The sequence below is a fragment of the Eublepharis macularius genome, chromosome 13, assembly GCF_028583425.1.
Source record: "Eublepharis macularius isolate TG4126 chromosome 13, MPM_Emac_v1.0, whole genome shotgun sequence".
NCBI classification, from domain to species: Eukaryota; Metazoa; Chordata; class Lepidosauria; order Squamata; family Eublepharidae; genus Eublepharis; species Eublepharis macularius.
In genome coordinates, this window is record NC_072802.1 from 55,765,082 (window position 1) to 55,783,082 (window position 18,001).

General features: G+C 44.3%; 1 protein-coding gene across 1 annotated transcript in view; it reads right to left on the reverse strand.

Annotated features, from left to right (window-relative positions):
• KSR2 (kinase suppressor of ras 2) overlaps nucleotides 1–18,001 on the reverse strand; it is a 239,082-nt gene that overhangs the window by 41,708 nt on the left and 179,373 nt on the right. The gene's annotated exons all lie outside the window — the stretch shown is intronic.

An 18,001-nucleotide genomic window follows, 5' to 3' on the forward strand; every position in this document is an offset into this window, starting at 1 on the left:
AACTGTTTTTACATTTCGTAATCCACGTGGAGTCTCTGCAAGAAAGGCAGACAGTAAATTAAGTAAATAAATAAAAATTAACTGATATACTGAGAAGCAATTCACTGATTATTTAAATAACTGCTCCTGTGAACCAAGATTACCCTAACAAGCTTCTTCATAGATGACTTCTATCATTACAAGGCAGGGAAGACAACCTGCAATATACCTGACAATACATTAAATGCAACATGGAAACTTGGACTGATTCTGCACACGTTGGATAATGCACTTTCAATGCACTTTATCAATTGTTTGAGGCTGGATTTTTTGTTCCGCACACAAAAAAATCCATTCCAAATGATCTATAAAGAGGATTGGAAGTGCATTATCCAACGTGTGCGGAATCAGCTTCGGACAATATAGTTTTGAACTTTCATAACACAATGTGTTTACCGGTATTGTACATTATTTTGTCAAAGCAGTTTCACTGGATTCATGATGTCAGGGTAAATCCAATGTATGGGCAAGCTTGCTGGGCAAGTGAACTCACCATTGTCCAGTTTTGTTGACAAAATACCATATTTACTCAAAAGGAAAACAACTCTGAATTTAAGATGACGGCCCTCTCTTTTATGACATAACTGGGCGGGGGGGGAGAACCTTAGGCTTGGCTTACAATTTGAGTAAATACAGTAAGTCAGAAATAAGACCCAAGATACCTAAAGTTGGATCTCATGGATCTACAATAATAGTAAAAATATAGTGTGCTTATATATACTGCTCTTCTGGACAGAGTAGTGCCACACTCAGTGTTATTATTATCCCCACAATGTAGCTAGAGAGCAGTGGCTTACCCAAGGCCACCTGTTGAGCTCATGGCAGTAGTGGGAGTTAAACCAGCAGACTACTGATTCGCAGTCCAACCACATAACCACTATGCTACAGCAGCTCTCTTCCTCCACCCCATGCCTGTGCAGGGTGTGAGAGCCTCTTACATTAAAGAAGCTGCCATCATTAGTGGAACACATCTGCAGGGTCCAACCCATAATAGATGCACGGAGAGAACGATCGGAATTCTGGGGAAACGGAGCTGGTCCAAGGACAGTGCGTTTCCCCGGGAAATATCTCCAGTGTGCCAGTTTTCCCCAACTATATGGAAGATGGGAATGACCAGCTGGATCCCAAGTTCCAAAGATCAAAGAACCCTCTCCCCATATCTGCTCCACATTCCCTGTCACAGATCATCTTGCCAGCAATGGGGCCACTGAACATTACGGGTTGTCTGTGTGGTTGTCCCATTCCCCACCTCTGAGGAGAGCCTCAGGGAATCAAGCAGCCAATGAGCCTTCAGAAAGGCATTCAAAGCAATGCTGACGGAAGTGCTGGCAGAAATTAATGAGACAAAGAATGGAAACAGTCCATCATTCCCAGCCTTTTCTGGGAAGGTTCATGTCTCTGAGCAGATGGTCTCTAATAAAAATAACACCAAGGCAAACAGGGGCGAAGGGGAGGGAGGAAATTCTGCCTGTGCCTTACACAGTAAAACCACAAGTTCATGGGCAAGACAAACAATATGGTACGGCAGCAGTGGATTCAGGAGCTGTTAGAAAATGTCATGAGAACCCCCTGTGATTGGAAGAGTGGAACGCTCCTGTTGGGCTTTTTACTACTACCGTTTAAACGACTGGGGAGGGGGGAGGGGAGAGTAGTGAGTAGTTAAAAACAAGAATAAAAATATCCTGAAATTACCCTGTGATGGGAGGAGGCCGCTGTCTTGCAGAGGTGTGTGGGAGTATTCAAGGAGGACCCATCTTGGTGCTTGTAGGATAAGCTGGGAATTAAATATATACCACTTGGCCCTTCTATCAGTCCTTCAATCTCCTTTTCTCATGGTTGTAGCCATGAGATCTGCACACCCAAGGCAGTGGACATTGTCCCCTCTTTTAATCCTCACAACAACCCTGTAAGGCAGACTAGCCGAGGGCGAGATTGACCCAATGATGATGAATAATGATGTATAGTGAGTTTCGTCGCAAAGGAGAGATTGATTAGACAGATTTGTGGAGGACAAGTTTCTCAATAGCTACTAGCTATGGTGGCTAAAGGGAACCTCCACATTCAGAGGTAGAAAACCTGTGAATATCAGGGCAGGAGAAAACATCAAGGGCCTCTGTGCCCTGTTTATCATCCCTCCAGAATAAACTAGTTGGCCACTGAGTGAGACAGGATGCTGGCCAAGATGGACCACTCGTCTGATCCAGCAGGGCTCTTATTATGTTGTTAAGAGATATGAACCCACTGGATATAGAAAACTAACCTCCCCCCCGACCATTATATATGCCACATAGTATAGGATTTTCCTTCTCTGCAAGAAAAAAGATATCTTCCCCATACTTCAATGGGTTGAAATAGGGTTGCCAAAAATCCACCAGCTGGAATAGGTGGGGACATCTGTTGGGGGAGGAGATAACTGGCATGCCCATGCATGATCCCGTGCCCAGTGGGAAGCTAGCCACCCTACTTGTAAAGCACCTTGGGTGGAAGCATTATTTTGAGTGGCAGGGGGGATGCTTGAAGGAAAAGGATTCAGCAATTCTAGGCTGCAGCCTCCTGCAGTTACTCTTGGTGTTTTGTTTTTTAAGTCAGGAGGTATTACACACAAGTAAGCAAGAAGGAGATTGTAGTGAGTCACAATTCTATACCATGGCATACAATGTAACATGAGCGCATGACCCATGTTTAAGTTTGTGAGCGAAACGCAGATCTGCCAATAAATAGGATTCCATTTAATACACAGATGAACAGGGAAAGTGGTTGGTGACAGATGTGCAAAGCTCCTTCCCTCTCCAGATTCAGCCCTTCCCAGACGCTACTCCCTGCAAATCTCCAGGAATATCCCAAGCCAGAGGTGGCAACCCTACATCTGTCTGAGCCATCAAACAAGGGCTGAACCAACTCCAAAAGGTGCCTAATTCTGTTCTGGAGCACCTTCGTCATCAGTAACGGGTTTATTTTGTGAAGCTTTTAAAGAAGTCTGTATTGTTTATTAATAACAATATTTATATACAGTTTTACAAATCTGAAAAGCTTTCAGAGCAGAAGTGGTCTTTGAAGGGAGACTACTTGCTTGCTCAATACAAGGACGGAAAACAAGTGGAAATCCTGCTATTTAATCTAGGTGCTGACTCAAACATGCAGAAATAAAAACTTAATCTGGTCCCAGGGATTAAATAATAATTTTTTAAAACCTAAGTACGAAACAGACAGTAACTTTTAAAATTTGAAACAACAGAACTTCCCTATGTAGGAAAGGATCGTGTGCACTGAAGAAATGGGGTACAGACATTTTAAAGACCGAATTTAAAACCTAACTAGAAAAAGAAACGTTTGCTGGGTAAAGTTACGCTTCCTGCCATACAAAGAACCTCAGGCATGGCGTGGCCTTGGAAAAAGAACCACCGACACTCACAAACTTTAAAACCAACCTCTTAACTTTGGGTAATGAGGGAAGAGACATTTTACATGCTTTTGTTTCATGGTGCTCCATAACAATTCTAACTGATGTATTGTCGAAGGCTTTCACGGCCGGAGAACGATGGTTGTTGTGGGTTTTCCGGGCTGTATTGCCGTGGTCTTGGCATTGTAGTTCCTGACGTTTCTCCAGCAGCTGTGGCTGGCATCTTCAGAGGTGTAGCACCAAAAGACAGAGATCTCTCAGTGTCACAGTGTGGACTCAGGAAGGGTGGGGTTGGGCTGAGTCATCCTGTAAGATGTACAAGATCTTACAGGATGACTCAGCCCAACCCCACCTCTCCTGAGTAGATATAAATGACCTGCCAACATCTTTTCCACACTGTGACACTGAGAGATTTCTGTCTTTTGGTGCTACACCTCTAAAGATGCCAGCCACAGCTGCTGGAGAAACGTCAGGAACTACAATGCCAAGACCACGGCAATACAGCCCGGAAAACTCACAACAACCATAATTCTAACTGAACTTTCTCCATCTGAATTCTTTCCGAGGTTTCAGGGTTCTGAATTCCCTGATTTTTGCAGAGTAGTAATGGTTTGTTAGTGATCTGTCACCTTCTGATTTTCATACCTGGTTCAGATCATCAACATGTGTGCTTGTGCCCGTTGCTTCTGCTTTGCTTTAGCACCCTCCCCCTCCCCTATAGATAGCTGATGCACGTAAGCCTTCATAGTCCTTCTGTGTGGTGTTTGAATCTGTATGCCTATGTGTTCACATGTATCAGTAACCTGGAGGGGGGGACAAATCAAAATTGTGACAAATTAACACATGTGCCAATTCCAAAATGTTATTTTTCCAGAATATGATGAGTTAAACCAAAATTCAGGCTGAGTAGGATACCAATTTGTGGAATCCGCTGGAACAATAATGAGCCAGAACATGGCACACCCGTTCAGCCTTCGACTGGCTGCAAATGCAAAAAGAATGCTCTGTATGCACCAAATGCTGTAGTCATCTTTTAAAAAATAGACTACAAAGGTACATCATACCTGGGCAGAAGATCATCACTGTATCAAGAAAGATTTGAACATACATAAACAAATGAAGCGATCTGCAAACACTACAAGCTGATGGATCAGCTAGGTCCCTACTGCGTATTCTGACTGGCAGTGCCATTCCAGGATCCTGGGAAGAGAAAAGTCTAAAGGTCTTTCCTAAAACCTGCTACCTGAGATCCTAGTATTGGAGATTCCAGTTCTTGTATGTGTGCCACCATTCTTGTTCTCACCTAAGAAACAATACTGCATGGAAGGCTGCAACAACTGTTACCAAAGTTCGTTGGCCCCTAAGAGAAGTAGAGACTAGAGCTCTGAAGAGTCATCTTTTTCAAGTGCTCTTCATCGGCTAATGAGAAACCTGCTTTAAAATGATCATGGTGCACATGAGAGCTGTAAAAGAGGGAAGAGCCTCATACATAACCATAACAAATCTTATTTGCAGTTCACATACAGCACCTGAGGCTATTGAGAACCCACCTGCTAGATCTTTTCAAAAAGGTCTATGTTAATTGGGTTATTTCTTCCGGTTTCTTTAATGCCGTAAGTGCCAAAGAAAAGACCTCAAGGAGGCCAGGATCATACAAAACGCCTCTGCTTCCTGCAGCCCAAAAACGCTGTGTTGGGGTATTGATTCAGAACTCCAAAGATTCTCAAGGTTAAGAGGCCTATCTATGCATGTAAAAGAAACTTTACTTTGTAAGATAGGCACTGTCTCATTCAGTCCTGGAGTAGGCTCTCATAATCAGATCATTTACTCAGGCACGCTCTGTTTATCAATGGATATTTGCATGTGTTAACCATAACCTCAGCCTCAGCAACCCATGTGGAATTGCACCGTGTCAGACAAGCACCTCGCACAGGGTCTCGCCACCATTAAATCTGCCAATTAGAAGCACCTGCACAATGCATTCCTTCATATAAATGGCTCATCCATAACTGACAAGGAGAGCTCATTTGCCAAACACACACTCTTCTTCGCAGGCCCCTGAATATGGCATGTCTAATCCACAGGTATACCAAGATAGGATAAATTGTTTGTCAAATTTGCAAATGATTTTTTAAAGAGAGAGACACATTTTACTCTTAGCAAGAAGTCTGAGTAGCCCAAAACCTGCACTGGCAGTTTAAGATAGGGTTGTGAATTTGCAGTAAATGCTTCTATCCCATGGGCTTGGCCTGATGTAACATTTCTTGGCAGGAGGGAGCCGGACCCTATGGCACAGCTCTAGAGACCTCCTCAATGGGCCTTAACTGTTAGGAAATGGTTCTGTTCAAGCAGATGTCGGGGCTTAGAGGAAGTGACCCACCTCCTTGCCTGGAGACAGTAGCAGCTGTGTGTTTGTGGGTGTGAAGGAACAGCAATTAAGATTCTGGGAAAGACAGAAAGAGAAGCAGACCGTCACTTCTGAAAGTTGGCTGAAGCACCTTGAGGGGGAAGGATCTCCATTTCTCTTATGCTCTGTCCTCCAAAGGAGAACTGACCTAGGTCAGGGCCATACCCAAACCTTCTTGTCACCTGTGGAAGTGAGGAGGGTGTCACGTTATTAGAGTTGCACCCAGTTTTGTCAAAGAAGTCTTTTTTGTAGTAAAAGGAGGCATTTCAGGGGCAGGCAAATTTTTCTAAAAGAGCAACATTTACAATACACATTTCGCTTTGAAATTTAGATTCTCTCTCTTGGCAAGAGAGGGAGCGTGGGTATTGCATGAGAGACACGGCCCAGGTCCAATCCCTGGCCCTCCAGGTCAAGCAGGGATCCCCAACCTTTTTGAGCTTGAGGGCATCTTTAGAATTCTGACACAGGGTGGTGGGCACAACCACAAAGTGGATCCTGCAGGAAGAGGAGCCACACAGACAGGAAGCCCAAGTGCAGGGGGAAAGAGGGGTAATTTTAAAAATACACTGGGGGAGTAGGGGGGGGGACCCAGCACTCTTGTGGCAGCTGCCATTGAAACGACGTTATTTTAATCTGCACAATCTCCAACAGCCAATCAGAAACCCTGCTGACCAAGAGACCCCCCCCCTGTGACTCCACCCACTTTCTAAAAATGCTGGGTGGGCACTATGGTGCCCACGGAAACCATGTTGGAGATCCTAAGTTAAAGGGTCTCAAGGCGCAAAGTTTGGGAAAGACTTTTCTTTAGGGAATAATGAGTTAGATGGGCCAATAGTCTCATTCCATATAAGGCACCTCCCTATGTTGTCAGAGTTAGAGGAAGGGGAAGGACTCCCTTCTGGGCCATGACTCTGCCATGGCTCACTAATCCCTTGGGCCCAGGTCCCTCATATCTATCCCCACTACTTAGTTCCCTGCAACTGATTGAGAGTCAAGCTACAAGTGACGCCTTACACAGGTTGGACACTTGTCAGCTTCCCTCAAGTTTTGATGGGAAATGTAGGCATCCTGGTTTTACAGCTTGGCTCTCCATTACAGCTGCAAGACCAGGATGCCTACATTTCCCACCAAAACTTGAGGGAAGCGGACAAGTGTCCAACCTGTGTCAGGCGTCACTTGTAGTTTGGCTCTAAGACCTGCTTGAGAAAGGCTGTTCTCTGGAGCAAACAACACGACTTTCCTAATAGTACGCGAGCTTTCGAGGGGCTCCAGGACTATCAACAACTTTTCGGAATTTAATGAAATATATATCTCATTTTATAGATGTTTATAGCAATCTGCAAACACCCCACTTACTGAGGAATGGCCTGCTTCGGAGGCTTTGGGGATTCCAAATGAGCCTGAATGTTGCTCAGCCAAGCAAGCACAATCCCAAATTGCTTTGGAAAAAAAGTCCTTTAGTCTGCCTGAGCTGAAGGCAGCAGAAAAAAGAATAAAGCCAAACTTGATTTGTGCAAGAGCAAGGGCCAAGGGCTGAAGGAATAGCCCTCTGACTTTTGCAATTGGGGGCAAAGAGAGCACAACACTTTTAAAAGAGAGCTGGTTTTAAAGGAAAGAGCTCTTTTTGATCTGCCGCATATGGTAATCCTCTCCAGTCAGTGTTCACAGAGGCTTGCAAAAGACAAGATGGGCTTCTGGGAATTAGCAGTGGTGGGACGAAAATCAAAGGGAAAATTTGAGTCTTATTCATCTATATGTTTAATCACACGCTTCATACAATGAGAGTCAGGACAGTATATGCAGTATCCTCATCCCTGTTTTGTCATAACAACCTTGTGAGGTGGGCAGGGCTTCTTTTCTAGGAAAAGAGGTGGCGGAACTCAGTGGGTTGCCCTAGGAGAAAATGGTCACATGGCTGGTGGCCCCGGCCCCTGATCTCCAGACAGAGGGGAGTTTAGATTGCCCTCCGCGCCGTTGAACGGTCTGGAGATCAGGGGGCGGGGCCACCAGCCATGTGACCATTTTGAAGAGGTTCCAGAACTCTGTTCCACCGCGTTCCAGCTGAAAAAAAGCCCTGGAGGTGGGTTAGGCTGTGAGTGGGTGACTGGCTCAAGGTTACCCTAGGAGCTTCATGGCAGAATGGAGTTCGAAGCTGGACCTCCCAGTTCCTAGCCTGACTCTCTAACCAATACACCATACTGTCCCACAACATTGCACTGGGCTGACTGTGGACAGGGAAAGTGTGAGCTTTCAGAAAATATGAGAGGGGGAACAGGGCACTTAATGAGACTCTTATCACACACTCACTTCTGTCCTCCAGGAATATTTCAGGATGATCAGCTTCCTTTCTTACACATCCAGTTGTGAAGCTGATGGCTGAGTATGTACAAATTCACACATTATAAAGTTATCTGGACTAGTATGAGGAATTTAATTCCCAGGCACCCAGGAGCCTGATTCAGATCAGAAATATGGTGTGTGGGGCAGAGCGGCTTCAAGCCCTCCTTCCATGCCATTTTCCAACCTAAAGGCCCCAAGGACCAGGTGTTGGCCCCATCAAATAAATTTAATGTAGACTGAGAGCTACACTTAAGTTTCCCCAATGGGGCAAACAGCAGTTCCTTGAAGCCACCTGAGATTGGAAAATGGGGGGAGCTGCTTACATGCGCTGTGGTATGGATCCCTCTTGGGCCTGGAAATTAAGTTCCCAATGAGGACCTCCTCGTACGCAACTGATAAAAACATGTCTGGCAGCCACAAAGAACTTGTAATATGTGAATCACTCCTAATAGGCCAGGATGGTTAGCAGATTTTTTTTTTAATCTGTGGGGGGCAATCACAGGAGATCATTGCCAGGCACCTGGGTCTCTCTGTCTTGAGTATTTGGAATGAGAAATGCGTTAGAGTGTGGAGAAGGTGACAGACTTCTAAATGGAGGGCAGACAGAGAACGAACGCTGGGAGTTTCTAACTGGATTTATCTGGGAAATGGGACACATCCGTGGAGCAGTGCTGGTTGCTTATCAGAGTGACAGTGTCTCCACTTAAATGCTGCTTGTATATTTGTAAGGGAAGCAAAAGTTACAAACACACTATAAAAGTCTCCAGTGCTCTAATCCAAAGGAAAGAAAACCAGGCAGCCCTGCCCCTTGGTACTTCTCACTGCTCGAGGAAGCAAGGAGCCATGTAACAATGCTATTAATACTTTAGGAAGATAAACTTAAATTATTTATTTATTTGAAATATTTATGACCTGCCTTTTCAACCTAGCGGGTCCATAAACTGACTTATGGCGGTACAGAATCATACCATATATAATTTAAGACTCACAGCATCAGCATAACAATTAATCCAGCCAAATGAAAAAAATACCAACAATAAGTTTAACAGAGGACCCACGCCTGCCAAAACAAACCAGTTGTCTCCATTCTCTAGAATTATTTTAGTACAGTAGAATATCCTTGGGAAGGCAGTTCACAGTGTTGGTGCTGTCACTAAGAAGTCCCTATTGCAGATGGAGCAGAGCCTCAGAAGGTAATGTGAATATTTGGGAAGGTTCCTCAAAACATCTTTTTTTTTAATTTTTAAAGTTTCACGTTGGGACTGTAAGCCTACAACTCCCCACTCGAAACTCACGTGCATACACAAAGCTGTCTTACAGAATCAGACCATGGGTCCATCAAGAACACTACTGTCTACTCAGATTGGCAGCAGATCTCGAGATTGAACCCGGGACCTTTTGTATACCAAGAGCCTCAGCCACTGAACCTTCATGCAGGATCTCCACCAAATACACGATTGTCTAAAATAAATATTTTCTTCAAACTAAAGCAAAACATACTGGAATCAAGTTACCCTCTTTTAAGCTAAAGGAAACAGCATAGGCTACACCAAGAGCAGAACCACAAGTGACAAAAGGTACAGATTGGACACTTGTCAGATTCCCTCAAATTTTGATGGGGAATGTAGGCATCCTAGTCTTGAAGCTTGGCTCTCTGACTGCTGTCCAATGGACTTTTCAACTGTCACTTGTCCAACATTCCGCCAAGCTGCCTATATTTCCCATCAAAACTTGAGGGAAGCTGACAAGTGTCCAACCTGTGCCTTTTGTCACTTGTGGTTCTGCTCTAAGCCACTTTAATGTCCTTCCCCTGATAAGAAGAAAAACAAACGAGTAGAAATGATCTTCCAAAGACCTCCTACCAGCCCCGAGACAAGGGCTGCACCCACACACACCACTGGATATTGCACTATAGCGACCATTCACAATTATATTGTCTTGTCACATAGGAAAACCCGCAAGAACCCGGGTGGATAACCACATCTAAGGGAACAAACAACATATACCATTAAAGACTCTCTTCAAAATTATATTATGTGAAATATTCTTAAAGTGGCGCAGTGCATATAAGACAATAAATATTTTTACAATTTTATACTTAATTCACACCAATTTACAAAGTGACTATAAGACACAAAGTCTGACCAATAATGGGAGTAGGATTGGCTCCCACAAAGTGCTGAAAGTTCAATAGGGGATTGCCAATCAAGTCCACGCTGAAATGTGCAAATAGTTGCTGTTTGATTGTAGATATTTATGTTGTAGGTGTTTGATTGTAGATATTTATGTTGTAGGTGTTTGATTGTAGATATTTATGTTGTAGTTTTCATATTTCTTGACAGATGGAACAAGGAGATGACACAACTTGAAGGACTAAGGACCCGACAAGGAACCGGTTATTTTAAACACTTGTTTCCAGACTGCATCAGGGGTCCTCCCCATGCACTTCCAAAGCAACGCTGCCGCTTTGGCAATCTCAGGCGGCATACGGCGCACCCCTCTTTACTTGGCCGTGTGTCTTATAGTCACTTTGTAAATTGGTATGAATTAAGTATAAAATTGTAAAAATATTTATTGTCTTATATGCACTGCGCCACTTTAAGAATATTTCTCATAATATAATTTTGAAGAGAGTCTTTAATGGTATATGTTGTTTGTTCCCTTAGACGTGGTTATCCACCCGGGTTCTTGCAGTTTACTTCTAAGGGTGCTTCTCCTTTCCTTACATAGGAAAACCCAGCTGTGGATGGCTGCTATAGGGCAGCACAATATCTCATGATGTGGGAATGCCAACAAGGAAAATATGTGAAACATGAATGCTTGCAATGACATCATATGAATATCCCAACAATTAATCGCGACCAACTAACTAAATAATTAAACAACTTCAGTGTCTATTGCTTATTATTCTGTTTCCAACATACACAATTTGCCTTCTATATACTCTATTACACGTCATCTTCCCACCTCAGAACTGTACAGAAAGCGCTAGTGCATGCGTTAATACAGGTTCCTATGAGCCGTTATTTAACTTCATTTAAAGTGCTAACGTCTGTATTATTAATGGTTGAATAGGATGCTTTTAGAATTGTGAAACTGACGTCGTCTCTTCAACCATTTTTGATAAAGAACAGAAACAGGGCCAAGGAAGTGAACCGGTCAGCCCGTCAGGTGGTTTTTCCATCTTGCGCTCTCTGAACTGTACCGGGCATTTACCCTATGAACTCTATGGTCTGTATTGCTGCGGAATGTGCTATTATCTTGCCTTGTTAGCACTTTAAATGAAGTTAAATAACGGCTCATAGGAACCTGTATTAACGCATACACTAGCGCTTTCTGTACAGTTCTGAGGTGGGAAGATGGCGTGTAATAGAGTATATTGAAGGCAAATTGTATGTTGGAAATAGAATAATAAGCAATAGATACTGAAGTGGTTTAATTAATTATTCAGTTAATTAGTTGGTCACGATTTATTGTTGGGATATTGATTTTTGTGATTCTCTCTGTACTGTTATACATCATATTGTGGGAAATGTATTTAATGAGATTTTATGTGACTTTATGTGCCTTCTATCATTTTTATGCACTTTTACTATTCTCAGGAGCTAATGTAGTGTTTGTAATGCAACTTGCAAGAAAATGAGACTTGAACCAAAAGACCAAAGCAGACCAGTTGTGTCCAACAATATGAAAGCAAATAATGAAAGTCAATGGGCATATTTATGCATCTCTAAATCTAGTGTGCAGCGTGACTCAAAGTATTGTAAGTTCTATTTAGCCATCCTAGCCACTAGTTATTGATGGAGCCTCTTTTAAAGAGATGAGATTAGTAGGTACACAAGATAAGGCTTTCCTCACAGTGTGGCATTCCCCAAGAAAGTCCATGTTGGCTTTTGGCTTTCTGGAAACTTGTGAAAATAATTTTATTTGGAAATGCATTTAGTGCTTTTATTCCATGAGGCTGCTTGGTTTCATAGATTCTGTTGCTGATTTTTATCTTGCTGTTTTATAAGAGAATGGTGAATTTCATCATTCCTGATTGGATGATTGCGGATATTCTGCTGCTGGCTAATGCCTGAGAACTTTTAAATTTTTTCACCTTCAAAATTGCCCGTCTAGTCTTTGAATTTAATACTGTAGCTAACTCGCATGCTATCTGTATGAGAGAAAGGCAGGGACATACCTCTTTCAAATAAATAATGGCCTGAAAGGGGACCCCTTTCATTATGAACTAAATACACACCAGTGGACAATGCAGACTCTAGTGGTGTTGTGGCCCAGTCTGAGAGTGAGGTCTCCTCTGGAGGAGAGGAGCCTCGTGTAGCCAGCCGGGACTCCTCTGGAGAAGAGGAGTTCTGTGTAGCCAGCCCTAGCCCTGACTCAGCAGAAGCCAGCAATCAGGAGCAACAGCTGCTGGCTGATCAGAGCTTACAGCCAGCAGCTGAGAAACCAGCGCCCTCTATCCCCAATACCACAGGGGAAGCTCAGCCAGGGACATCCCAGGCTACGGGTGCAGCACAGCCAAGGGCCTCCACCCCCCCAGGTTCACCCATGCCCAAAGAATGCCGCAGGCAGCACCAGAGACTGGAACTGCAGGAGAGACGTCGCAGTGTTCGCCTCCTGAGCCAACGCCAGCTGCTGGAGAGTGACAATGAGTAGCGTCAGGATGGAGCCCCAGCAGCTGGCTGAAAACCACACCTGGCTATAAAAGCCAGTCTGGAGGAACTGCCGGGCGTGGAAGCAATGTGTTGACTACCTGCAATCAGTCTGTGTTCCTTGTTCATGCCTGGTTTTGGACCTGATGCTATTGGTAACTGACCCTGGACTGTACCTGACCTAGCTCTTGGACTCTGGACTCACTCCTGGTGTTATCTCGTGCTCTGACCACCGTTCGGACTTGGCTCTTGCTCCTGGAACTCCCCATTGGACTTGGTGTTGAGGTTTGGACTTGAACCACCCTGCTTGGGCTGGCCCAGCCCGTGACAAGTAGAATAGAGAAGGCTAAAGTTAGGCCATCATGATCGAAGTTTGTGCAGAATATCTTCTACCGGATGGACCCCCAGGCCCAAAACCCCACCTGAATTAATTCAAAGCGAGTATTTCCAGCCATGAGAGAGAAAAGTATGTCCTAGCCAAGGTGTGAAAGGAGAGTTACCCTTGGTGCATTTGCTGTTTTTCAGTGGAGGTGCCTTTGCAGGGAAATGGGAGTACAGAAATGAGACAGCTCCAAAACTATTAAGTCTTCCTGTCCTTCCACCTCTATCTTCCCACCTTGCTTAGCTCTTCTTGGCGAAAAGTGCAACCATGATGGATATTATTTAAACAGTGGAATTTTCTTGACGACAGCCCTCAGCAGCTGGCATGCAAGATAAGTACAGTAATGTTTCCTGACTTGAGAAGCAGGCAAGGAGCAGAGAGAGATTGACTTTCTGCACAAAGTGGCTACAGTCCCTTTTACAGAGACAAGCTATTTAGGAGAAGCAAATTCAATGCATTTTGATTGGAAGGCATCTCTTCCATTCCGAGGGGCTGTCAGAGGAGAAAAGCCCTCCCTCTATTTCATTTCAGGGGGGAAAAAGAAGAGGCAACAGGTTGCAGTCACCTTAGTTTACCTCCTCCCATCCACAGTGGAAAACAAGTTAAGATAGAACACCCTGTTGCCTTTTGCTTTTCTTTGAAAAAATTGAATTTGTAATCGGCTTGGCAAGGCCTAGCAACACGGAAAGCGGTTTTGACCCCCTTCCTTCTGCCTTTGAAGGCTCTTAAGTTATTCTCTGCTCCGTGTTCTGACTGGTTTTTTGAATTCTGGGAGGCAGCAATGAAAAAGGTGTTGGGGTAGAAGGAAACCCTCCTTTGTTTGAAGAGACAAACTCTTTTGATTTAAAAAATGCCCTTGGCAAAACAGCCAGAAAGACAGAGGGAGAGAAATAGAGAAGTTGTTAGAAGATGGTTATACTTTCCCCACAACTTTTACCCTTATGACCACACGATCATATGAACATCAGTAGCACTGGCCTGAGGTCACCAAGGAAGTCACTGAGCAGGGGCAGACACATTCAGGAAACTAGAGATGTTGACCAGAAAGGTTCAAGGCTTTGGGGTGGATCAAACAATCTTTTAGTGCAAGGTTCACAGATCTTTCGCACATACTTCTTCCTAAGAGTGGAAATACACGTTGCGCATTACCTAGGGACACTCAAGTGCAAGACTTTGTGTGGTCCTCAATTTATGGGGAGGCTGTTAATGCTTGGTGTACATGCATGCTAATTTCATGGGAGCGCCCTTTGTGCGATTGCATTCAGCTCTGTTTTCGCTGCAGGGACAAGTACCATAGGCTCCTTTGACTTACCAATTTGCATTTCCTTAAGGTGTGAGAAAGGGTTAAGATCTGCATTTCAATGAATGAATCTGGGAGGTGGGGGAAATGGATACTTTTTGCAGTTGAGGAGGAACTGATATCGCAAGTGTGTATGTATTCACATGGAGCGAAGTGAAGTGTGGCTGTGCAAGCAAGTGCATGAAAAGTTTGAGGGGAGGGAACATGTGAAATGAGGTTCACTTGAGCATCCCTAGGTACTTAGTAATGTGTATTTCCACCCTATTGCAGCCTCTTCTTTCCCTTGGAAAGTCAATTCCCAGGGTCAGGGGATCCCAAGCAAGTTGCGGGATGCATTGAGAAGAGGAAAAGGAGTGAAACCATTCTCTCCTCCCCTGTGTCACAAATACCAAGCTAGATGCTGATTTCGGCCCTTCCTTCTGCTCAATGCAGTCTCCCTCCCATAAGGTGGATGTGATTAGAACCAGCTCCATGTCTTATGATTCATAAATCTCAATGACTGGAATGAAGGGTCCCATATCCTCCCTTTAGGCATCGTCTTTAATTCAGCATCACAGAAGACATGGCTTGGCTGTTCAGGTAGGCTTTGCTCATTTTTCTAGGCAGAGAGGCTGGTGAATGTGTAGCTTCATTTTCAGTTTCTCTCCTGCCCATTCGCCCCCTATAGAGAGGATTCCTTCAGTTGTCCTGGAAAGGCTTGCTTCTGTTGAAAAAAGAAATTGCTTGGCTCTGTTAAAGAAAAATATTCAACAAACAGACTGGCCTTGTTTGTGTCTGCAGCCCCCCTCCCCAAAATAATTAGATAGATTGTATGACAAAACGTAGTCTCTTGTTCTCAGGGCTTTTTTTCTGGGAAAAGAGGTGGTGGAACTCAGTGGTGGAACTCAAGACCGCACAATGATGTCACACTGGGTCAGCTGGAACAAGGGGGGAGTTTTTTAAAGTTTAAATTGCCCTAGGTGAAAATGGTTACATGCCCGGTGGCCCCACCCCCTGATCTCCAGACAGAGGGGAGTTGAGATTGCCCTCCGCACTGCTTGGCAGCACGGAGGGCAATCTAAACTCCCCTCTGTCTGGAGATCAGGGGGCGGGGCCACCAGGCATGTGACCATTTTTAAGAGGTGCTGGAACTCCGTTCCACCGCATTCCCGCTGAAAAAACGCCCTGCTTGTTCTAGAGATCATCTTAAGACAATCTGATTTTCACATATTGCATTCAGAAGGTCTCAGGTGTATTTCCCGCCATCTCCAGTTAAAAGGAGCTCAGATTGCAGGTGCTGAGAGAGATTTTTACCTGCCTGACACCTTGGAGAAGGAAAGGCAAAAAATCCAGTCCATGCCCTAGAGGTCTGGCCAATCCCCAAAGCCTCACCTCTTTTTCCAGCCATGACCATAGGATATTACAAGAAGTTCCACCAAGTTTTAGAGTGATGCCAGGCAAACTTTCAGGCATCTCCAGTCCAATCACTTTCCCCACACACACCCTGTCCTTGCCAGCTGTCAGAATGAAATGGCACCTCCCTAGAGGAAGATGTGCTCTCATTTAATGTATGTATTAATAAGCATATTGACTTTTTCCCCTTGTCAGTCTCTATCAAGATTTATTCCCCTTCATGGTCCCTTATTGATTGAGGAAAGCAGTATTCCCACAGGTCAATCAATCCTGATCCACACCACAGACGGAAGTCAATAGCTATTTATTATATGATTTATGAGCTTCATTACTTTAAATGCTATTAAAGGAGGAACATGGTAGAAAGTGTAAGGGGGAAAAGCAACAGATGTCTGGGAAAGGAGGTGACAATTTGGTCTAAAAACCCCAAGACACGGGGTGACCTTACAAAGCACTGCAGGTCAAGGGCAACACAGCAAGCCAAGAGGCTACGAGGATGGGGGAAAGATAAGGAGGTTTAATGGAAAATATGAAATTGCTATCTTTTTATTGGGCCCCATGTTTTTGTCACAAGTTCATGCCCCTGGGAGAGGTGGGTGTGAGTCACCCCATATTTTGAGTCACCAACAGTATTGTATTTCCTTAAGTGAGGGGAACCTTGGCTGTAGCCCCTCCCATTCTGGTGCATTCCTGAGTCTTCCCCATCCTACAGGTGGATCTAAGCTGATTGTTCAAGCTGCTGAAGACATCAACAGATAGCGAAACAAACGGCATTCATTGTGAGTGGCCAAATCAAACTAGAGCTTATAGTAATAGCCCAGCACAGCGGATAGGTACTGTGGCTCAGGGGCAGAAATTTCATCTCACCCTTGCACATACCATTTCACGAGCAAATCAACATCACTGCAATTAGTCAAAGAAAGTTAGGGGCAGCTGTTAGTGCAGTAGTTTCCAGGAGATTTATGTGTGTCTGCTACAGCACAAGTCATCCCCAATCTAACACAGGGCGTATCTAATAAAATGATTTCCATGTCATTAAAACATGTTTTCCTTGCCACAAGGGAAGACACACAGAGAACACCCTTTTCATCTCTGGAAGTCTTGAGAAGTCGCCAAGAAGAAACAGGCTTGTGTCTCCTGATATTCCTTTGGCATCACCATAATTAAACGGGCAATAGCAAGACGGACCTGAAACTAATGAGTCTTAATTAAGCATGGCTTCCCTGAAACCAGCTGCTGGAGGCTAACGACTCTGTAGAAAGAGGAGCATCGTTAGTGACACGAGAGGATGGGACGCTAGAAGAACCGGATGTAGGGCTGCTTCCACATTGCTGGAGGGCCAGTTTAACAAGCTCAAGGAAAACGACGGCGTTTAATATTTCATCAAAGTGGTTCAGTGTTTAAACACTACACTTCCTTTTATGATTGTTTAATTAGTGCAATTGCAGGGACCTAGATGGAAAGTTGTTTACACTTCGGGTAGAGAGGGAGAGAGATGCTATCATTTTTAACATGGCAAGAAGCTCCCAGGAGATAAATCGGGAAGAGCAACCTGACTTTTAAAAGTTACTTCTACAACTCTAGTCATAAATCCCTTTTTTCTTAATAGAGTTATGTGCTAAAAGTGATGAAGAGACTTGACATTAGGAGCTGCTGGGAAAGAAGCTCTGGGATAGAACTGCCTCCTCTTGCGGGACTCTAGAGACGTACTGTGAAGGAATAGACTCACAAAATGTTTTTCCGCAGCCCCTGGGAGGCTGGAAAAACCCCATAACTGTTCCAATTCTCTGCTCAGTGATGCCACTCTTTCCCCTTATTCCCCAGGGTGGTGGGCAAACTGCACTATGGGCAGTAACTACTGCCACCAACAAATCTGAAAGAGTATGCTATGCCAGATGGATCTGTACATCTACAACTCTGTATCTGTATTGATGTTTAGAGGCTGCCACATCTACCACTTTGCTCATACCACCTAGGGAAGGGATAATCAATCGTATCATTTCAATTTTGAGCTATCATGCTCAAGGGATGGTGAACTCACTTGCTGCCATTCTCCTTTACTGCTCTTTGAATAGCGAGCTCAAAT